Here is a 12,187-nt window from a genome sequence, read left to right as displayed (position 1 = left end):
TTGTCTTTATTATTTTGTTGTTAACCTCTGCTAAGACCATATATCATTGTGAGAATATGTATTTATTGGCTTATATGCTAGTTCTTCATTTTGCTTGATCTAAACATTTTTATTTTATATTATTTCAATTGCAACTGCTCACTACTACTAAAACCCCCTGTTTCTATTCGAGCAGCTTTTGTCCATTGTATCCCCCTTACCCAATTCCCCACTTAATAACTCAGCTCACCATATATATTTACTCCACAAGAAACCTGAGCTGTAGTTACCATAATACAATATATACTATAGAAAATGAGGTTTCACTTACTTAAGCTCAACATTATTTGAGACTGTTACTCATTGTTTCCTTGCTGAAACTAATGTTCATAGCACACTCCATTAGTGGACCAAATTATAATTCAGAGACAGATTTTTGCTTTTTGATGTATACTATTAAGCTATAAATGTTAAAAGCTATAAATGTTATCAATGTATTTGTTGTCGAATGTGGATTTCCTTATACTTGTCTAAATGTAACATGTCTTTAGAATGATTTAGCCATATTACTTCTTGTATGCTTTGATAACCTCAATAAAAAACGTATTTTTTTTAAAAAAAAGCTTTGCCAAGGGGTGTTCCCTGCAATATAGCCCTGCATGACATGAGAGTTCTGCTACATTTACACTTTGTGTTTTTCTATTTATTTTACTTTAGACTTATTTAACCTTTACACTTTCTATTTAGTATTTTAATGCATATAGATATACAACAGTGTATTTAGGATTGTGATTTTACAAATTCTGATTATGTTTTACAAATGCATTGAACTTTGTATTCCTGCTATTTAAAATAAAACAGACAGCTTCAGTGAGAAAAAAAAAAAGATATATTATTCCTGCACTTTTGCATAGATTGCAGAATATTTTTAAGTTTAAAGGGATACTAAACCCAAATTTTTTCTTTTATGATTCAGATAAAGCATGCAATTTAAAGCAACTTTCTAATTTGCTCCTATGCAAAAGTGCAGGCATAATATATCAATGTTTTTTGTTTGTATGAGAAAGTTAACATAAAAGTATTTACAGTAGTATTGAATTTAAAATGGATATTCTTTTGTTAATACTCAGGTATTAATTGCTGAATGACTTACAGTGAGAGGTACCAAACCTCTATTCACGGACAGAGACACACAAACAAAAAAATAACCAGGACCAGAACATCCATTTTTTTTAAAGAAAATACTGTGATATGTTATAAAAATAACTTATTTTGATTTGTATATCCCTTGAGAAGAATGTGCTAAACCACATGCAACTTTCTAATTTAGTCCTATGATCAATTTTCTTCATTCTCTTGCTATCTTTATTTGAAAAAGGATAGTCTATTATTTTCAATAGAAATTAGTTTACAGTTCCTGGGAAACTTAAAGTAAAACATTTTTTTTCTGTGATTCCTGCTGCAAGATCTGTACGTTTTTTGGCACTGTATCCATTATCCTTACTACTTTACATATGCTGGATTTTCTGAGTTGTGTGTCCAACTGTGATTTTACAATCTCTAGAAATATGAAACAGTTAGCTAAACTGCTAAAATATTCTGTTACAAAGATAAAATCAAGAAAAGAAAGTTATTAAAGGGACAGTCAAGTCCAAAAAAACCTTTCATGATTTAAATAGAGCATGCAATTTTAAACAACTTCCCAATTTACCTTTATCACCAATTTTGCTTTGTTCACTTGGTATTCTTAGTTGAAAGCTAAACCTAAGGGATTCATATGCTAATTTCTTAGACCTTGAAGACTGCCTCTAATCTGAATGCATTTTGACCACTAGAGGGCATTAGTTCATGTGTTTCATACAGATAACATTGAGCTCATGCACATTGAGCTCATGGGCCGGCACCTAAACTTTAAAAAAAAAAAGTTAATGTAAAGCTATTTAAAATTATATTGAAATTAGCATGAATATACATATGATACTTAAGTATCTATTGCTTAAAGGGACACTGAACCCAATTTTTTTTCTTCCGTGATTCAGATAGAGCATGCAATTTTAAGCAACTTTCTAATTTACTCCTATTATCAAATTTGCTTCATTCTCTTTGTATCTTTATTTGAAAAGCAAGAATGTAAGTTTAATTTTTGGTGAACTACCTGGGTTGTCCTTGCTGATTGGACAGCACCAATAAAAAAGTGCTGTCCATGGTTCTGAACCAAACATTTGCTGGCTCCTTTGCTTAGATACCTTCTTTTTCAAATAAAGATAGTAAGAGAACAAAGAAAAATTGATAATAGGAGTAAATTAGAAAGTTGCTTAAAATTGCATGCTCTATCTGAATCATGAAAGAAATAAAGTGGGTTTAGTGTCCCTTTAATAATTTACAATGAGAATCACAGCACCTCTATTCTTGTACAGAGACACACAATCAAAAAAATATTTATTCAGGAAAGGAACATCCATTTTTTTTAAAAGAGCAAATTGCGATATATTTTAAAATAACTTCTTTTGATTTGTATTTCCCTTGAAAATGTGTTAAACCCCAGGGGTCCTACATAATCTTTCATATTCAATAGAAAGCAGTTTGCAGTTCCTTGCAAATTTGAAGTAAAGCATTTTTTCCTGTGAATCCTGCTGCAAACTCTGGCCTAGATTTAGAGTACGGCGGTAGCCGTCAAAACCAGCGTTAGAGGCTCCTAACGCTGGTTTTGGGCGCCCGCTGGTATTTGGAGTCAGTGATTAAAGGGTCTAACGCTCACTTTTCAGCCGCGACTTTTCCATACCGCAGATCCCCCTACGCCATTTGCGTAGCCTATCTTTTCAATGGGATCTTCCTAACGCCGGTATTTAGAGTCGTTTCTGCAGTGAGCGTTAGAGCTCTAACGACAAGATTCCAGCCGCCTGAAAATAGCAGGAGTTAAGAGCTTTCTGGCTAACGCCGGTTTATAAAGCTCTTAACTACTGTACCCTAAAGTACACTAACACCCATAAACTACCTATGTACCCCTAAACCGAGCTCCCCCCACATCGCCGCCACTCGATTAAAAATTTTAACCCCTAATCTGCCGACCGCCACCTACGTTATACTTATGTACCCCTAATCTGCTGCCCCTAACACCGCCGACCCCTATATTATATTTATTAAGCCCTAATCTGCCCCCCTCAACGTCGCCGACACCTGCCTACACTTATTAACCCCTAATCTGCAGAGCGGACCGCACCGCTACTATAATAAAGTTATTAACCCCTAACCCGCCTCACTAACCCTATCATAAATAGTATTAACCCCTAATCTGCCCTCCCTAACATCGCCGACACCTACCTTCAATTATTAACCCCTAATCTTCCGATCGGAGCTCACCGCTATTCTAATAAATGTATTAACCCCTAAAGCTAAGTCTAACCCTAACACTAACACCCCCCTAACTTAAATATAATTTACATATAACGAAATAAATTAACTCTTATTAAATAAATTATTCCTATTTAAAGCTAAATACTTACCTGTAAAATAAACCCTAATATAGCTACAATATAAATTATAATTATATTTTAGCTATTTTAGGATTAATATTTATTTTACAGGCAACTTGGTATTTATTTTAACTAGGTACAATAGCTATTAAATAGTTAAGAACTATTTAATAGTTACCTAGTTAAAATAATTACAAAATTACCTGTAAAATAAATCCTAACCTAAGATATAATTAAACCTAACACTACCCTATCAATAAAATAATTAAATAAACTACCTACAATTACCTACAATTAACCTAACACTACACTATCAATAAATTAAATAAACACAATTGCTACAAATAAATACAATTAAATAAACTAGCTAAAGTACAAAAAATAAAAAAGAACTAAGTTACAGAAAATAAAAAAATATTTACAAACATAAGAAATATATTACAACAATTTTAAACTAATTACACCTACTCTAAGCCCCCTAATAAAATAACAAAGCCCCCCAAAATAAAAAATTCCCTACCCTATTCTAAATTAGAAAAGTTACAAGCTCTTTTACCTTACCAGCCCTGAACAGGGCCCTTTGCGGGGCATGCCCCAAGAAGTTCAGCTCTTTTGCCTGTAAAAGAAAACATACAATACCCCCCCCCCAACATTACAACCCACCACCCACATACCCCTAATCTAACCCAAACCCCCCTTAAATAAACCTAACACTAAGCCCCTGAAGATCTTCCTACCTTGTCTTCACCATACCAGGTTCACCGATCCGTCCTGGCTCCGATATCTTCATCCAACCCAAGCGGGGGCTAGACATCCACTGAAGAAGTCCAGAAGAGGGTCCAAAGTCTTCCTCCTATCCGGCAAGAAGAGGACATCCGGACCGGCAAACATCTTCTCCAAGCGGCATCTTCGATCTTCTTCCATCCGGTGCGGAGCGGGTCCATCTTGAAGCAGGCGACGCGGATCCATCCTCTTCTTCCGATGTCTCCCGACGAATGACGGTTCCTTTAAGGGACGTCATCCAAGATGGCGTCCCTCGAATTCCGATTGGCTGATAGGATTCTATCAGCCAATCGGAATTAAGGTAGGAATTTTCTGATTGGCTGATGGAATCAGCCAATCAGAATCAAGTTCAATCCGATTGGCTGATCCAATCAGCCAATCAGATTGAGCTCGCATTCTATTGGCTGATCGGAACAGCCAATAGAATGCGAGCTCAATCTGATTGGCTGATTGGATCAGCCAATCGGATTGAACTTGATTCTGATTGGCTGATTCCATCAGCCAATCAGAAAATTCCTACCTTAATTCCGATTGGCTGATAGAATCCTATCAGCCAATCGGAATTCGAGGGACGCCATCTTGGATGACGTCCCTTAAAGGAACCGTCATTCGTCGGGAGACATCGGAAGAAGAGGATGGATCCGCGTCGCCTGCTTCAAGATGGACCCGCTCCGCACCGGATGGAAGAAGATCGAAGATGCCGCTTGGAGAAGATGTTTGCCGGTCCGGATGTCCTCTTCTTGCCGGATAGGAGGAAGACTTTGGACCCTCTTCTGGACTTCTTCAGTGGATGTCTAGCCCCCGCTTGGGTTGGATGAAGATATCGGAGCCAGGACGGATCGGTGAACCTGGTATGGTGAAGACAAGGTAGGAAGATCTTCATGGGCTTAGTGTTAGGTTTATTTAAGGGGGGTTTGGGTTAGATTAGGGGTATGTGGGTGGTGGGTTGTAATGTTGGGGGGGGGTATTGTATGTTTTCTTTTACAGGCAAAAGAGCTGAACTTCTTGGGGCATGCCCCGCAAAGGGCCCTGTTCAGGGCTGGTAAGGTAAAAGAGCTTGTAACTTTTCTAATTTAGAATAGGGTAGGGATTTTTTTATTTTGGGGGGCTTTGTTATTTTATTAGGGGGCTTAGAGTAGGTGTAATTAGTTTAAAATTGTTGTAATATATTTCTTATGTTTGTAAATATTTTTTTATTTTCTGTAACTTAGTTCTTTTTTATTTTTTGTACTTTAGCTAGTTTATTTAATTGTATTTATTTGTAGCAATTGTGTTTATTTAATTTATTGATAGTGTAGTGTTAGGTTAATTGTAGGTAATTGTAGGTAGTTTATTTAATTATTTTATTGATAGGGTAGTGTTAGGTTTAATTATATCTTAGGTTAGGATTTATTTTACAGGTAATTTTGTAATTATTTTAACTAGGTAGCTATTAAATAGTTCTTAACTATTTAATAGCTATTGTACCTAGTTAAAATAAATACCAAGTTGCCTGTAAAATAAATATTAATCCTAAAATAGCTAAAATATAATTATAATTTATATTGTAGCTATATTAGGGTTTATTTTACAGGTAAGTATTTAGCTTTAAATAGGAATCATTTATTTAATAAGAGTTAATTTATTTCGTTATATGTAAATTATATTTAAGTTAGGGGGGTGTTAGTGTTAGGGTTAGACTTAGCTTTAGGGGTTAATACATTTATTAGAATAGCGGTGAGCTCCGATCGGAAGATTAGGGGTTAATAATTGAAGGTAGGTGTCGGCGATGTTAGGGAGGGCAGATTAGGGGTTAATACCATTTATGATAGGGTTAGTGAGGCGGATTAGGGGTTAATAACTTTATTATTGTAGCGCTCAGGTCCGCTCGGCAGATTAGGGGTTAATAAGTGTAGGTAGGTGTCGGCGACGTTGTGGGGGGCAGATTAGGGGTTAATAAATATAACATAGGGGTCGGCGATGTTAGGGCAGCAGATTAGGGGTACATAGGGATAACGTAGGTTGCGGCGGTTTACGGAGCGGAAGATTAGGGGTTAAAAGTGTAATGCAGGGGTCACCGATAGCGGGGGCGGCAGATTAGGGGTTAATAAGTGTAAGGTTAGGGGTGTTTAGACTCGGGGTACATGTTAGAGTGTTAGGTGCAGACGTAGGAAGTGTTTTCCCATAGGAAACAATGGGGCTGCGTTAGGAGCTGAACGCTGCTTTTTTGCAGGTGTTAGGTTTTTTTTCAGCTCAAACAGCCCCATTGTTTCCTATGGGAGAATCGTGCACGAGCACGTTTTTGATGCCGGCCGCGTCCGTAAGCAACTCTGGTATCGAGAGTTGCATTTGCGGTAAAAATGCCCTACGCTCCTTTTTTGGAGCCTAACGCAGCATTTGTTTTAACTCTCAATACCAGAGTTAAATTTATGGTGCGGCCAGAAAAAAGCCCGCGGAGCGTTAACAGCCCTTTTACCGCCGAACTCTAAATCTAGGCCTCTGTGAGGTTCACAATCTGCTAGATCTGCTAGCTTTTAAAACCTGCAAACTTTAATGAGTCTAAGCAACTATACTCCAAGTACACAGTTTGCGTTCATGCAAAATTCTTCCTTCCTAGGGATATATTTGGATCTTTAAGTTTCTAAAGTTCTAAAGAATCACTTCCTATTTTAATAATGTTGCCAGTGAATTACAAAGCATATCAATACTTCAGGCCAGCTGAAATACATCAGCAAAAATGTTTGGAACATCTAGATATATCTGACTGTTTAAACCTCTTAAGGACATATGACGGAATTTTTCCGTCATAAAACAATTGAGCAAACTGAAAGCTGTGTCCTTAAAGGGTTAATTGTGTGAAATATACATGAATGAGGCATCTTTGTGCAGTTTTCAGATAGGCAAAAAATAAGGAACAGTTTTTTAACCTGTATAAAGAGAAGTACAGAGCCATTAATGTTAAATAGATATACAGGAATAGATATACAGGTATAGGTTTGTATAGATAGATAGCTAGATAGCTAGATAGCTAGATAGATAGCTAGATAGATAGATAGATAGATAGATAGATAGAAAGATAGATATAGATAGATAGATGATAGATAGATAGATAGATAGATAGATAGATAGATAGATAGATAGATAGATAGATATATATAATATAGAAATGTGTATTTACAGTAAAAAGTAAATTGTTCTGTAAGTTAAGAACACTGGAATGTTAAATGTGTACAGTAAATGTACAGAAAAATACATAAATACATAATGTACACACTTATGTACATAAAGTTGCATACATACCCATATTTAGACGTCTATATAAGCATATATATGTTAAAGCCCTTTGCAGACGTTTTTTTTCCAAGCACCTTATACCACATATCTTTGAGCACTTATAACTTTTTTATTATTATTATTTTTTAAATAATTTTTATCTGATAGTGTTTACATGAGTGTAACTGTACTTTGTGTATTTATGTTGTTTTTTTACATTATTAACCTGTGTTTTTTTTCTTCCCCTACCCTTTACACAAGCTTTCAAGTCGGACTAACCCGAAGAGCTTAAATCATGGTTAAATTTTAGTTTACGTGTTTACTTTCAACCCGCGCTCCACTCGTAATCTAGACCATTATTGTTTGTCAACCAGGAAGTGTTTGTTGTCATGTTGTTTCATATTTCTTAGAAACCCATAGACAAACTTAAAGGAACACTGAACCCAAATTTTTTTAATTCGTGATTCAGATAGAGCATGACATTTTAAGCAACTTTCTAATTTACTCCTATTATCAAATTGTCTTCATTCTCTTGGTATCTTTATTTGAAATGCAAGAATGTAAGTTTAGATGCCGGACCATTTTTGGTGAACAACCTGGGTTGTTCTTGCTGATTGGTGGATAAATTCATCCACCAATAAAAGAAAGTGCTGTCCACAGTACTGAACCAAAAAAAAAAGCTTAGATGACTTATTTTTCAACTAAAGATAGCAAGAGAATGAAGAAAAATTGATAATAGGAGTAAATTAGAAAGTTGCTTAAAATTGCATGCTCTATCTGAATCATTAAAGAAAAAATTTGGGTTCAGTGTCTCTTTAAAGGAACCCGAAACAGAGGTCATACAACAGAAGACCTTCAATATACAATTCATTTTGGTTAATAATTAGGCATGTTTATTCAGCAATCTTATTAGCTTACAAATGTGGAAGAAGATTGTGGTATTCGGCTCTTTATGGAGCCAGATTTCTTCTTGTGAAAGTACATCACTGTGCAAATCCAAATGTGTTGCACTTTCACAAGAAGAAATTCAGCTCTGAAAAGAGCCGAATGCCCCGAGCGGGCCCTGTTAATAACAGTCTCCTAGCAGACCAACACTTACCTTAACCGCTCTATGCCCCAATCCCCAGTTGTTCTTTGTAATGTTTTTTCAAGCATGGCTGCAGTAACAGACCTACTCAACAGAGGTCTTGGTGCAAAATTTATTTGGGACCCCCAAAGGGAACTCAGCAGAAAGCAATAGTTTTAATATACATGCTGCTAAGACAGACAGACTGATAGATAGAAAGATGGACAAACCGATCTGCACCTGAAGTAATAAAAGGCTCCTCTGTATTAGGATTGTATACATTCTGCACGTGCCTATATATAGACTGGGTGCAATGCCTGGATGTACAGCCAATCTTTACTGAAGCTTTACTGATATCTATTATTGAATGCAAGGCCCTTTACAGCTTACAGTAACAATGACTAAATTAAGGTAGAAAGAGCAAATGCTAATAATTCTGCCATTCCAAACAGGCCTACTTGAATTTTCAAGAGGTCAGGGCTGCTATAAATGAAAATTCTAAGTATCCCTTGAAAAGTTGCCTAGGAATTGTTCACATGCAAAGAACAGGGGGTATTATTGCTCCATAAATGTATTAAAAAAACCTTGTGATAAATGGTTATAGCAGTGTTTTCAAATGGATTGGAATTACTCTGAATTTTAAAAGTTTGTGAAATGTCTTGTGATGCACTTGGTATTGGAATTCTGATAGTTTGCAACAGGTAAAAATGTTTAATTCTACATGCCTAGTAATGAAAAACGTGAAAACTTACATTTTATAACACACAGGGTTATTTAAATATACTGGGCTAGATTACAGTGAAGCATAAATTAAAGCTCCCGCACAAGCGTTAATTTCACTAGAAGTAAGATTTTTGCTCTTGTTAGGTTGCACTCATTTTACGAGTTAAAAGTAAACTGTTTTTGCTCTAGCGGTAACCCGACTATGCAAAAATCAAAAGTTAGAATATTGTGTGCACGTTCTTTCATATTTCATATTCCAATGTTCTGCACATAACAGAATATCTTCTATAATAAACGGCCAAGTATGTTTGTCAGATGCAGTAATGTGCAGTAGAGACTGCACAAGGACAAACATATCTGGCCATTTGAATTCTGACAGCAGAGAGAACAGCGCAAGGCTAAAGTGTTGTGTCAGGGGGCAAGGCCGGCAGGAGCGTCGCAATGGGGGCATGGCCAGGGTGGGTTGCCACGATGGGGGCATGGCTGAGTGGTGTGCCGTGATGGGGGCATGGTCAGACGGGCCGTGAGAGATAGCAAAGGGTTTGAAAGAGAGAGCCAGAGAGGGGAAGAGAGAGCAAGAGAGGGGGCAAGAACAAAATAGAGGGGGAGAGAGAGCAAAAGAGAGGGGGGGAGAGAGAGCAAAAGAGAGGGGGGAGAGAGCCAAAGGGGGGGAGAGAGAGACAAAGAGGGGGGAGAGAGAGAGCAAAACAGTTGGGAGAGAGAGCAAAAGAGGGGAGAGAGAGCAAAAGAGGGGAGAGAGAGTAAAAAAAAGGGGGGAGAGAGCCAAAGGGGGGGGAGAGAGCAAAAGAGGGGGGAGAGAGCACATAAGAAAGGGGAGAGAGAGCAAAAGAGCGGGGAGAGAGAGCAAAAGAAAGGGGGGAGAGCCAAAGAGGGGGAGCGAGAACAAAAGAGAGGGGGAAGGGAGTGCAAAAGAAAGGGGGGAGAGCCAAAGAGGGGGGAGAGAGAGCAAAAGAGAGGGGGAGAAAAAGCAAAAGAGAGGGGAGAGAGAGCAAAAGAGAGGGGAGAGAGAGAGAGAGCAAAAGAGAGGGGAGAGAGAGAGCAAAAGAGAGGGGAGAGAGAGCAAAAGAGAGGGGAGAGAGAGATAGAGCAAAAGAGAGGGGAGATAGAGAGAGAGAGCAAAAGAGAGGGGAGAGAGAGAGCAAAAGAGAGGGGAGAGAGAGAGCAAAAGAGAGGGGAGAGAGAGAGAGCAAAAAAGAGGGGGGAGAGAGCAATAAAGAGGGGGAGAGAGAAAGCAAAAGAGAGAGGCAGAGAGAGCAAAAGAGAGGAGGAAGAGAGAGCAAAAGAGAAGGGGAGAGAGCAAAAGAGAGGGTGGAGAGCAAAAGAGTGGGGAGAGAGCAAAAGAGAGGGGACAGAGAGCAAAAAAGAAGGGGGGAGAGAACAAAAGTGAGGTGGAGAGAGAGCAAAAGAGAAGGGAGAGAGAGAGCAAAAGGGGAGAGAGAGAGCAAAAGAGGGGGAGAAAGAGCAAAAGAGAGGGGGAGAGTGCAAAAAAAGAGGGGGGAGAGAGATAGCAAAAGAGAGGGGAGAGAGAGAGCAAAAGAGAGGGGAGAGAGAGAGAAAAATAGTGGTGGGAGAGAGAGAGCAAAAGAGGGGGGAGAGAGAACAAAAGAGAGGGGAGAGAGCCAAAGAGGGGGAGAGAACAAAAGAGAGGGGGGGAGAGAGCCAAAGAGGGGAGAGAGAGAGCAAAAGAGAGGGGGAGAGAGCAAAAGAGAGGGGAGAGGGAGCAAAAGAGAGGGGAGAGAGAGAGCAAAAGAGAGGGGCAAGAGAGAGCAAAAGAGAGGGGAGAGAGAGAGCAAAAGAGGGGGGAGAGAGAGCAAAAAAGAGGGGGGAGAGAGAGAGCAAAAGAGAGGGGAAAGAGAGAAAAATAGAAGGGGGGGAGAGAGAGAGAGCAAAAGAGAGGGGACAGAGAGAGCAAAAGAGAGGGGGGAGAGAGCCAAAGAGGGGGGAGAGAGAGCAAAAGAGAGGGGGAGAGAGAGCAAAAGAGAGGGGGAGAGACAGAGAGCAAAAGAGAGGGGAGAGACAGAGAGCAAAAGAGAGGGGAGAGACAGAGAGCAAAAAAGAGGGGGAGAGAGAGAGAAAAAAAGAGGGGAGAGAGAGCGCAAAAAAAGAGGGGGGAGAGAGCAAAAGAGAGGTGGTGAGAGAGCAAAAAGAGGTGGTGAGAGAGCAAAAGAGAAGGGAGAGAGAGGGCAAAAGGGGAGAGAGAGAAAAAGAGAGGGGGGAGAGAGAGAAAATGAGAGGGGGAGAGAGAAAAAGAGAGGGGGAGAGAGAGAAAAAGAGAGGGGGAGAGAAAGCAAAAGAGGGGGGAGAGAGAGCAAAAAAAGAGGGGGGAGAGAGAGAGCAAAAAAAAGGGGGGAGAGATACCACAAGAGAGGGGAGAGAGAGACAAATAGAGGGGGGAGAGAGAGCAAAAGAGGGGGGAGAGAGCAAAAGAGAGGGGACAGGGAGAGCAAAAGAGAGGGGAGGGAGAGCAAAATAGAGGCGGAGAGAGAGCAAAAGAGAGGTGGAGAGAGAGTAAAAGAGAAGGGAGAGAGAGAGCAAAAGGGGAGAGAGAGACAAATAGAGTGGGGAGAGAGAGAGAGCAAAAGAGGGAAGAGAGAGCAAAAGAGAGGGGACAGGGAGAGCAAAAGAGAGGGGAGAGAGAGCAAAATAGAGGCGAAGAGAGAGCAAAAGAGAGGTGGAGAGAGAGCAAAAGAGAAGGGAGAGAGAGAGCAAAAGGGGAGAGAGAGCAAAAGAGGGGGAGAGAGCAAAACAGATAGGGAGAGAGAGCAAAAGAGAGGGGGAGAAATAGCAAAAAAGAGGGGAGAGAGAGCAAAAAAGAGGGGAGAGAGAGAGACCAAAAGAGAGGGTGGAGAGCAAAAGAGAGAGGAGTGAGAAAAATAGAGGGGGGAGAGAG

The sequence above is a fragment of the Bombina bombina genome, chromosome 5, assembly GCF_027579735.1.
Source record: "Bombina bombina isolate aBomBom1 chromosome 5, aBomBom1.pri, whole genome shotgun sequence".
NCBI classification, from domain to species: domain Eukaryota; kingdom Metazoa; phylum Chordata; class Amphibia; order Anura; family Bombinatoridae; genus Bombina; species Bombina bombina.
Note: the sequence above shows the minus strand (reverse complement) of the source record.